This window comes from Rosa chinensis, chromosome 7, assembly GCF_002994745.2.
Source record: "Rosa chinensis cultivar Old Blush chromosome 7, RchiOBHm-V2, whole genome shotgun sequence".
In the NCBI taxonomy this organism is placed as follows: Eukaryota; Viridiplantae; Streptophyta; class Magnoliopsida; order Rosales; family Rosaceae; genus Rosa; species Rosa chinensis.
In genome coordinates, this window is record NC_037094.1 from 63,223,750 (window position 1) to 63,235,714 (window position 11,965).

Here is an 11,965-nt window from a genome sequence, read left to right on the forward strand (position 1 = left end):
TATCTTAATTTGTTTTATAATTGAATGACTCTCACACACAAGTTGGTATTAACATTATAACGTTCCAATTCGCACAAACAAATTAGTTAGATAAAATGTAGCCCAGGTCATTGGTTTACTTGTTGATCAGTATATTATTGTACCCATCCCATGCAAGTTGCATTCTCAATTTTCTTTGCTAGTTAGCTGTATTTTATATCGTGTAGTTATTTATTGAGTCATAATATAGTATTTACTTGACTCATTCTTAATTAGTCATTTTTTTATTTTAAATCTTTGAACTCGTGACTCGTGAGTATTGAAGCTTTGCTTTCATTCTTTTAAGCCTTTAAGGAGACATATTACCCGAAAGACGGAGACACTTTGGTTTTGCATGTTTATATTAATTAACTTCTTTCTCACGGCACCATATCTCCATTATAACAAGTTCATTGGAAATAATTGACTTAATAAATCATTTCACGTACAAAGTCCTGACTTAAATGATTTTTTCACATACTAGTAATTCTATTCTCACTCTCAACATTTGCATTTGAACCGCACATTCATTAAAGTTTCAACTTACTCTTTCGAACATCCAATATGCCATCGATCTCTAATCTTCCGAAAATGTCCTCAATTTGAACCATATTTTAGGTTCTTCTGTAAAGAAAATCAATAGAGCACTAAGAGCAGCCACTATGTTCTGCTTCCATTTATCCCTCAGACACCAAGCTGAGCTTCTGCAGCATCTAGTCGAGTACGTAGCAGCCACCGCAAAGAACAGCGTTGCTTCCTTAGTATCTCATATGAGAACCTTCCCGTGAGAAGAAGTCCAGCGTTATTTTGGAGTTGAATGAATCATGTATGAGAGAGCATATCTAAAGGCTTTATTGAGAATTCGACAAAAAAGAAGAAGGCTTTATTGAGAATTTGACAACAAAAAATAGGCTTTATTGAGAATGAATTATAGACCAATATATTTTAAAAATGATGGTGTTGGATTGGCTTGCTCAAATTTTAGTCAATGAGTCTGGTAGTTGAATGTTTGTGAAATGAAATGTGATACTCTTCCCAACCGACTGTAGTGGGTTTAATGAGGCCACTATATACTCCTTAATGTAGTTTATTTGATTATAAATGAATCATTCTTTTGATAAAAAAAAAATATATATATATATATATATATTATTTTAAAGTCGTCAAAGAATTTTTGCTGCTCACAAATTGGTGATATATGAAGATCGATCAGAATTCTCACTGTATAATTGTTGGACATAAAGGCTCCAACTCTTTAGGGCTGCATGCATTTCTTGTTTTCGTTTGGATTGTACGTGTATACACCATTTAACTAATGCTTATTATATGTTTGTTTGAACTACAGATATGAGAGCAATTGCAATAATTATTCTTTACTGTTTTGTTTGCCAAACAAGTTATTAAACATCATTTCAAAGGGGAAAAAAAAAAGTTAATAAACATTGTCATCTATGAATCCGAGTTAATAAAGATCGGGTTGGAGTTTATTATGGAACAAGGGTGAGTTGTCTGTCCGTGCTTGTTGAGAATGACTGTTTGGAAGCTACAGGCTGTTCTTATGGGATGAGCAAGGTTTTAAATATCGGTATTTTCATATCTATCGGTACTTTGAAAAAGGGAGATATCGGATATATCGGGAATACAGTGTACGAAAATATCGTTTTTGAAAAAAGTCGATTTATTAGAAATTTAGAACTACATATAAATACGTATGAATGTAAACTTCATCTACATCCAAAAAGAGACTCTAGGCGGTTGAAAAGCCGCTCGCTGGTCTACGAAAATGCAATAATCAGACCAAGACATATGACCCATATAGTGCGAATTGTAGTGATGAACATGATAATTATAGATCTCTTTAGAGCTACCGACTGTTTCCCCTATAAGGGCACTGCGCTCTGTGCCTAAACTTATAGAGTCAAAACTTAAGGCAATTGAAGAAACATCAGATGGGGTACTTTGATCATCAGTTGCACCTCTAGTCCTCCTCCCATATCGGGTCTTCTCTTGAGCACCATGACCAGCTGTTCTCACTCCGTGGTCTTCATTTTGGGTGGCATGATCAAAATTACCTTCACAGGTAAATTGGAATCCTCCATCCATAGAAGATTGTCCATATTCATATCTTTCACCTCCACCACCTGTTCCGCTTCCACCCTCTCCACCATCATCAGAACTATCTGGAGTTGCTGTAGCACCCCACGCATCATCACTATCTGAATTATCTTCTGGGTTTTTAACAACTTCTTCAGATAAGACTCTCTCTACGTTGATTCCAGCATTAGTTGCAGTTTCTACAACTTGTGGAAGAGGTCTTTGTCACGCCCCGAATTTTGAATAAAGAAATTCAAATCCGAAACACGAAAACTTAACCAAATGCCCAAAATACTTAGAAACTTTTTCAAATAAATCTGAGCAACAACAAACGTTAATAAAGACTCGATCACTTAAGTCGAATATCACATCAACAAGTGTATACAAAACTCGAGAGAAATGATATACAAATGTACATGCTCACTAGGAGCATACCAAAAACAGCAGTACACTAACAAAAATAGGTTATGAACCTAACACTGCTGCACTCCACGCCCTCGTACTCAGCCCTGGTGGTCCTCACCTGTAGGAATAACCGCTACACCATAGAATAGTGCACCGGGATTGAACAAAACAAACCCGGTAAGCTTTTTAAGCCCGTATGAGTAAACTCAATTAAAGTGACTCACATCACTCATGCTTATAATTTCTCAACTCGTGAGATAAATTAAAGCAACAACATTTAATTCCACAACACAACCAAACATCAAGTTCATATCATATCATCTCAACGACAAATTACACTCACTTCCCCTCAACATAAAGCATTTGTCAAAACGATGACCTCACAACTCATTCACAACTCACTACAAGTCTCAAACCACAACCGCACTTACAATTGAATTAAGTAAAATCAGTAATCCCTGCATGGAAACTTAGTTCAGGAGATCACATTAAAAACAAACAATAGAAATCATATAAATCCCTGCATGGAGTTTAGTTCAGGAATTTACATTAAAACAAACAATACAAAAAGTGGTAATCCCTACATATAACCTAGTTCAGGAGATTACATTAAAACAAACAATTCAAAAGACAGTAATCCCTGCATATAACTTAGTTCAGGAGATTACATAAAATTTAACAATTAGAAGGAAAAGGGAAATAAATGAAGAAGTCACACCACTCACACTAAAGTCAATGATCACCCATCAACTCCAAACTAAAGTCGATAGTCGATGTTCACCCATCGACTTTGACTAAAGTAGATGATCACCCATCAACTCCAAATACTCTTTTAATACAATTACATCAATCACTCACATGATGAATTGTATACTGCTACCCTCATACAATTACATCAATCACACACATGATGAATTGTATACCGCTACACTCATACAATTACATAAATCACACACATGATCAATTGTATACCGCTGCACTCATACAATTACATCAATCACACACATGATGAATTATATACCGCTACACTCATACAATTACATCAATCACTCACATGATGAATTGTAAACCGCTACACTCATACCATTACATCAGTCACACACATGATGAATTGTATTCCCGAAAAGAGTAAATGCTTGCAATAATAATTCAATCAAATCATCATCATTACTTCACCAATGTCACACCATCCAATATATATATATTCCACATATATATATATATATATATATATATATACGTAGTCATTCACGCAGGAATGACCACAAATACCAACTATAGTTTTATAAGTTATTCCTCTCGAAAATCATTTTATAACAAAACATTATTTTAACTTACCCATGAACCGTTGTCGATCAAGTTCATATATTTTAAAACCAATAATTTATTTTGATAAATATGATTTTGCATACTAACAATTAAATCTACTAAAATAAAACATAACTAATTATCAACCGAAACACTGTGAGATTTACTCACCTCAAATCCAGCTGCGTCTTCAATACAGCCCAAAATCACAATCACAACCGTCCGCCCAACCAAAACCGTCAATCACCTAATCAAAATACGATCCTAAATGAGCAATTGATTTATAACACACTCAAATGACAATCCAACGGTCGGATCTTCGCGGATTGCAAACCGAAGATAATTGAAACCCTAACATGCATCAACTTTCTCCAAAATACCCTTATAATATATCAAAATGACCGTATCGATGTATAGATGAATCAACTAAAAACAGAACAAAAAAAGGAAGATGGACGCGCCACCACGCGCCATTGGCAGTGGGCGGTCAACGCCCGGTCAACGGTGGCGGTCAACGGCAGTCAACGCCGGCAAACCACCTCCGATGGCAAAGTGACCAACTACAAACTTGTTCAAAATGAAGAGATGAGCAACATTCATACCTGGAGCTAAGTCTGGATAGGCCTAGATCGTCCTAGATCAAGCCTGGAAGTTGGATTAATCTCGGCCCTCTGATCAGATTCCAGATTTTACCAGGACCGTCGATTTATTCAAACCTTGATCTTATGCTCCACACTCCAAATCGTGATGTAAGGCCTATATGGGGATGATCAGCAGGAAGAGGCGATCCCAGAACTGTGAAGAAATCAGCCGAGAAGTCACCGAAGATCGGAAACCGGTCGGGTCCCGATCGTACAACTGAGGGCCTTCGATCTCCTTCTGGGGTGCTCCACTGGTGAAACCAACACCAGGGGTCGACGACGGAGGCTGAGGCGCGTCTGTCCAAGCCGGGTTCGCTGCTGCTAGTGGCCGGAAAACGGAGATGGGTCCGGGTCAGGTCACTGTCGGGTCGCACGGAGTGAGGAGAGAGAACGGAGAGAATTTAGGGAAGAAAATGGAAATTTCGAAAGTTTTGGGATTTAATGAAAAATCCGGAACTTTCGCTATTTATAGAAATTTCCCAACTTTTCAATCGATCATAACTTTCTCATACGAACTCCGATTTTCACGTTCCACATGTCCACGAACTCGTATTGACGCACTCTACAACTTTTGTGAAGGAAGTTTTTAGAGAAACCCAACGTATAAAAAGTCAACCTTTGCGCCCCCCCAAATGACGCTTCCCGAATAATTATTCGCCCTAAACACTTCCGCTCCATCCACGAGCCCCAAAATCGTCTGATAATCACTAAATTAAGTTCCAGAAAATAAATACTAATTTCCGGGGCATCACGGTCTTCCATCTTCATCATCGAGGTGTGCATGCATAATCCAATCATGAAGTGGATCAATGCCATTATCAAGCGGCTCGCTTGCAACATGAAGTAGATCTATATAGTTGTTTTCATTGACCACATTATTCTTTGCCTGTTTATATCGCAGCCGCAGCTTCATGTTGTAGTAGCAATATACAAGCTTTTCCAACTTCTGATATGCCAAACGGTTCCTTTGCTTGGTATGAATAATAGCAAATGTACTCCAATTTCTCTCACACGCAGAAGAAGAAGCCGTTTGTGCCAAAATACGCATTGCAATTTTCTGCATGTTTGGTGCAGAATACCCACATTGTGTCCACCAATCAGCTGTAAAGCTACTACAATGAGTTACTGCTATAATAGATCAACATTTTCTATTAAAGAAATTATGTGTGTGTATGTGTGTGTTTTAATGTATACATATACGGATATACCACAAACCTGTATTTCTGGTTTCTCTTGTTTTTCTTGCTATGGTTGACCCAAATGATTCCTTTGCATCTCTAAAGCATACAATCTACATTAACCATTTGAAAATTAGTCATTTCTAATCCCAAATTTTTTTAAGGTTGTCATCAATAAGAAGTTACCTCATCCACAAATGTATCCGCAATTTCTCCATTTATGTTAAATTGTCCGACAACTGTTGCCAGAGAGTTTGTGAAACGTGGGCTATAACCAACATCGTGTCGATAATGAATAACCATTTGAATAATTGAACCTTTATGGCTTTATCTTCTTTCTATTATTCAACTACAGAGTTACAAACTACATACAGAGTTACAGAAATAGTCACATACTACACAGTACCAAATCTCTCCTCACACAGATTTGCATTTAGATTTTTAAAGAATTACTTCTCACCCAAAATCGCCTTGAGGGTATTTATCCAATTCTTCTCACCTAGATTCACCTTGAGGGGATTTCTCCTCACTCAAATTTGCCTTTAGGAAATCTCTCTTCACACAGATTTTCATTTAGAGAATTACTGAGTTTTTTTTTTTATTTTTACCTCAAATTTTACAGATATTTCTTCACTTTATCGGGATATATCGCAAATATCTAATATATCGGGATATTTGACGATGTCGGAGAAATTTCGCAGAAATGGTGACAGATAAGATATTTACCCCCTAGATATATCGGTCCGTCGAAAAAAGGAGATATCGGAGGATATATAGGAAATATCGCAGAGATTTAGAACCTTGGGGATGAGAGGTGGCGGTTTTCTTCCGTTGGAATTTTAAATGGTTCATAAATTTGAGTACATAATGGTGGCCACTCAATATATCACATGTATTGAACATGTAGACTAATATGGCATCTTATTTAGTTGATCAGTATGTAGCCCATAATGGTGGGCATTTGAATTGGTTAGAAATTGGGCTTAATTGACTCATGTGGGTCATTGATGATGATAGTCCCATAATTGGAATACTGTTCTTAATAAAACTAGCAAATCATCTCGCATGATGCTGCGAGTTTGTTTTTTGTTATTTTTTTTCTTAAATTTTATACGTAATACAGTAACAATCATAATCTAGGAAGCATTAGGTAAATGATTGAAAACATCATTAGAAGATACACGGGTGAATCTATTTAAGGATACCAGCCACAGAGTCAAGAAGAAGCCGATTCCAATATGTCATACAAACTCTTACAGTCCAATGTCTCAAAAAGAAACAAAACCAGTGTACTTTATATACATACTACTAATAGTACTGTTTGACAACAACCTGGAATCACAATTCATAACACTACATTTGAACATTACTTGACCATATATATGCAAAATAACACAAATCCACTCCATTCTTCAGCAGTTAGTGGTCTACAGTCATATAAGGTACTCCATCTCCTAGTTTCAACAAAAATAGTATCATAATAAGGTACTCCATCTCATGCATTTTATCATTGATTCAACCAAATTGAAGCTACAACGGATGATGGAAAACAAACCTCCTCCTCCTCTTCTTCTAAGTACCATGATATCTCTCTCTCGATCTTCTTTAGTTTATTGATTTATTATTGCAACACATCCACATTCATATTTTCATATAGCCAACAAAAGACCATGATACGATGTCAAGCCTATAATAGAAGATTTTTATCTAATTTTGGTACCATTTGCTATAGCAAACCAATGTGATGTAGGATGAGAATGGGGCTGGTTTAGCCGAAAAACTAGAAAAATAAAGAAGCGGCGTAGAATTAAGAAGAGTGATTGGAAAATAAGTAACTTATTCATAATGAGGTTACTAGCCGCTGCAATATTCAAGAAGATTTGGTTTTGGACTTTTCGGGTTATTCGTGCAAAAAGTCAAGTCTTAATTGTGAATCAGATTGAGAACAACTTTTGGTCAGAATGTCCGTTTGAGACGCATGATACCTTTTGAGAATGGGAACGACGAGATCTTCAAGACTCATTTTAGTGAAGCCTATCAGATTTAGGCCAAAAGTTATCGTTTTAATTATCTGATTCGGCATTTAATATTTTTAGGCTAGTTTTACGTTCTTTTTAGGATTGTTTTTATTTTAGGTTCTAGTTTCTTTTTAAATTTGGATTCTTTAGGATTTCTTGTTAGATTATGATTTAAGGTCTTGGATGCCTATATAAGCACGATCATGCTTTGTATTAGAATTAGTTTATCACATCAAATTAATTTAATAAAATGAGAGTTTTTTCTCAAATCCTCTGGTGGACTCCAGATTTATCTTTTTAGGGTTTATTGCTTGTAAACCCAGTTTACTTCCCACTGCGTCAGGTGGTACCAGAGCAGGTCTTCCCTATCTCTCCTATTTACCTTGATAGCAATGGGTGACGTTACAATAGCGGATTTGGATGCCATTACCGCTTAGATGATTGTTCACATGACCACTGCCGTGAATGCTCAAATGGTAGCCATGAACGCTCAAATGGCAGAGGCGGGGAAGGACAACATGCTAGAGCTCCACGTGGTGGTAGAGGTGATATTAATTATGATTCTGAGGATCTCATAACCAAGGCTGATATTCCTTACTTTTCTGGTCACATGAGCATGGAAAATTTTCTGGATTGGCAGGTTGAAATGGATAGATTCTTTGAGATCATGGAGGTTCCAGAACACAAGTAGGCTAAGATGGTTTCTTGGAAGCTAAAGAAAGATGCTGCTTATTGGTGGGATCAGTTGCAGAATTCTCATCAGAGGCAAGGAAAAGTGCGTGTTCGGACATGATGGAAGATGAACGGTCTTCTTTGCAAAAAATTTATGCCTAGAGATTTTTCGATCAAGAATTACCCTCCTACAATTTTTGAGAAGAAGTTAAGGTCCAAAGAGTTTTCTTTGCCCATTGAGATTAATAGTTTATCTGAAGAAAAGCTAAAAGAGTTTCAAATGGAAGAAACTCTACAAGAAATCATCCATGATGACCAAGAGGAGGTTGAAGATGAAATTGTTCATGTCGACATGGTTATTAATAATGATGAAGTTTTGAAGCCTGAAATAAATCATTCAGAACTAGATGTCATTCAAGAATGCAACCTTGAAAACCAAGAAGAATCTACTAAGGTTGCATATGAGAGCCAAAATGCATATGACAAACTCATCTTTGGCGTTGGGTTCATGATTGTGCCATCAGAGCATGCAGAACATCAGACTAATAACCCTCAGGTTCAAGTCTATAATTTTTTATCGGGTTTTTTGTCTACCTATTCTTGTCTGATCTTTTATTCAAGAGGAACTTGAGGGCGAGTTCTTTTATAGTGAAGGAGAATGATGTAGGACGAGAATGAGCCTGGTTTAGCTGGAAAACTAGAAAAATAAAGAAGCGACGTAGAATCAAGAAGAATGATTGGAAAATAGGTAACTTACGCATAATGAGAGTACTAGCTACTGCAATATTTAAAAAGATTTGGTTTTGGACTTTTTGGGTTATTCGTGCAAAAAGTCAGGTCTTAATTGTGAATCAGATTTAGATCAACTTTTGGTCAGAATGTTTGTTTGAGACGCATGATACATTTCCAGAATGGAAACGACGAGATCTTCAAGACTCACTTTAGTGAGCCCTATCAGATTTAGGCCAAAAGTTATCGTTTTAACTATTGGATTCGGCATTTAATATTTTTAGGATAGTTTTACATTCTTTTTAAGATTGTTTTTTTTTAGGTTCTAGTTTCTTTTTAAATTTGGATTCTTTAGGATTTCTTGTTAGATTATGATTTTAGGTCTTGGATGGCTATATAAGCACCATCATACTTTGTATTAGAATCAGTTTATCATATCAAATTTAATAAAATGAGAGTTTTTTCTCAAATCCTCTAGTGAACTTATCTTTTTAGGATTTATTGCTTGTAAACCTAGTTTACTTCTGACTACGTCACACTGCTACAAACCGAAAAGTTTTATGCTAAGTTATTTTTGAGATACCAGACTTTTGTGGAATTTCTCGTTTCACCTTTATTCTTTTTTTTTTTTGGGAGGATTAAGGCCTCATACCGTCATTTATGTCCTTATGAATTCATGAGCATGTTTGGTGTTATAGTGAACTTGAGAGTATTCTGAAAAAGCAACCTTGCTTCGATTCTGTAGGTTTATGTGGAGATTTGTAAAGCTCTTGGGAAACCTATATTTTATTTTGATCAGTGACCAATTTATGCTTCTTATTACAGTACTGTTATTAGACTTAATAACATAACCAATTCCTAAACTTGACACTAAAACAACAAATTGAGGAAGTCTTCAAATTAAAAAAGAACACTGTAAATTGAGTTGATGATCAACACTGATATTGGTTCCTCCCCTTGAAATTAGGCATGCGATCATGTGATCGGGTTTTGACTTAGACTGAAACCAAGATTGTAATCGAAAAAAGTTAAGACAAAATAAATTGAACAAATACCCGAAATAAAGAAGAAGGACCATATCCTTTTCTCTCTTGCCAAATAGACATGACCAAACTTTCCACGTCTAGGGTCTGGGAGCACTTTGTCGTGATGCATAGGGAAATGTACTAGTAGCTGTTTCTAAAGAAATTAAGAGCTCTTTCTCTGCGAAGTCAACAGAACTGTATGCGATGATATTGAGATTGCAGGTGGCAAGGCAACATGGTTTTACTCATATTATTTTAGAATCAGATGCTAAGGAAATTATTATTGATTTACAATGATTGGAGGAAAATTGGTTAGTGGAATGTGCTTTTATCGAAGAAGTTAAATGTTTGTGTTTGGCTCCAAAACCAGTCGGCGTGCAAACTGTCTCTTTTGAGTGTGGGATTGCGCGGGCGTGCCAGCACCGTGGGGTGCAGTCGTCGGGGGAGTCCCTTGCCCTGACTTCTTCTTCAAGCATTGTGGACGAGAAGAGCACCAACCTCGTCACAGGGTTCTTCTCTAGCCTTTCGAGAAAGGACTTCTTGCCTTACTGATAAGGACTTTGGATGTGATCTCTTCGCGTCACCGAATAGATACTCAACGTGGTAGGCTGAGCAGAGCAATCACTGGGAAGTTTGGAGAAAGCAAGGGTTTTGCCAAAGCGTGACTTTAGCTTCGCTGGGTTGCGAGGGCGTTACCCTTACTTCGCTGGTTGTATCGGTGGCAGTGGTACTGGCAGTCGACTCGCGGAGAGACTAGGATTGGAAGCACGGTCGCCGAGTTGATCTGGTGATGCTGACAGTTGGCTCTTGGAGAGACTAGGACTGGCGTGCGGTCACCGGGTTTCAACGAGGTTGAAGGTTTGCTCCGGAGAGTCTTTGTAATCGCTGGGATTGATTGATTTGAGAGAGGTCCTCTTTTTGTCCTTGAAACCTAGTATTTATACCTAGGGTTTTGACCGTTCCTTGCTATAGAAGGATTATTGATTGAAGTTTCCTATTCAATCTCTACTACTTGACTCCAATAAGGTTTCGTTTTCCTCATGGATTATGGAATGGGTGAAGCTGTAACCCAAACCCAAGTAGGCTTATTTTTGGGCCGCAGGTATCTGCCCGCTGTGCTAAATCCACAAAAGGATCTTGCCAAAATTACTTTTGGGCTCAAACATTGCCCCCCAGGCCCCGAAAGCAGGCCTGCGAAGATGTAATTGATTGAAGGGGGCTAAAACGACACGCCGATTGCTTGAAACGATATCATTAATGAGGATTGGGTCATTTCGCTTGCGAAAACGCCTTTCTGTCGTATCGTTTCCCTCACAAAATTTCTTATTTAAACCCGCAGCCACTTTAGACCTGTCACATCAGAAACTCTTTTAGTCTCCTAAAACCCAGAAACCCTCTTACTGCCAAAACCTTCCTCACCGAAACCCAGAAATGGCTCTTCCAAAGAAGATAGTCATCGACCAAGAAGAAGAACTGAATGAACAGGCCGCCCACACATGGGGAACCAGCATCGGTGCCCGCATTCGTCTTCACACCACTATCCATAGACCCCTACTCCTCCGGTTCCCACACCATCATGTCGGACTGGGCCCAACGGCGCGAGACTCTATTCCTGCCGACGCCATCGCCTTCTACGGCCTGCCCGCTCATCGGCCTATTCCAGTTCTCCGAAGGACTCCTGGGGATTTCAACAGTTGGGGTGCCCAGAACCATCGAGCAAAGATAGGGCACTGGCCATCCTTTATCAGCGCGGCGGAGCTTTCCTGGTATCGTGAAGCACGAACGCAAGATCTGGCTCGCTGGAACGCGGCAGGTATCACTCATACTATCGATCTCTGTTTTAGTCTTCCGCGCGGTGGCAATCGTTCACCACTTGC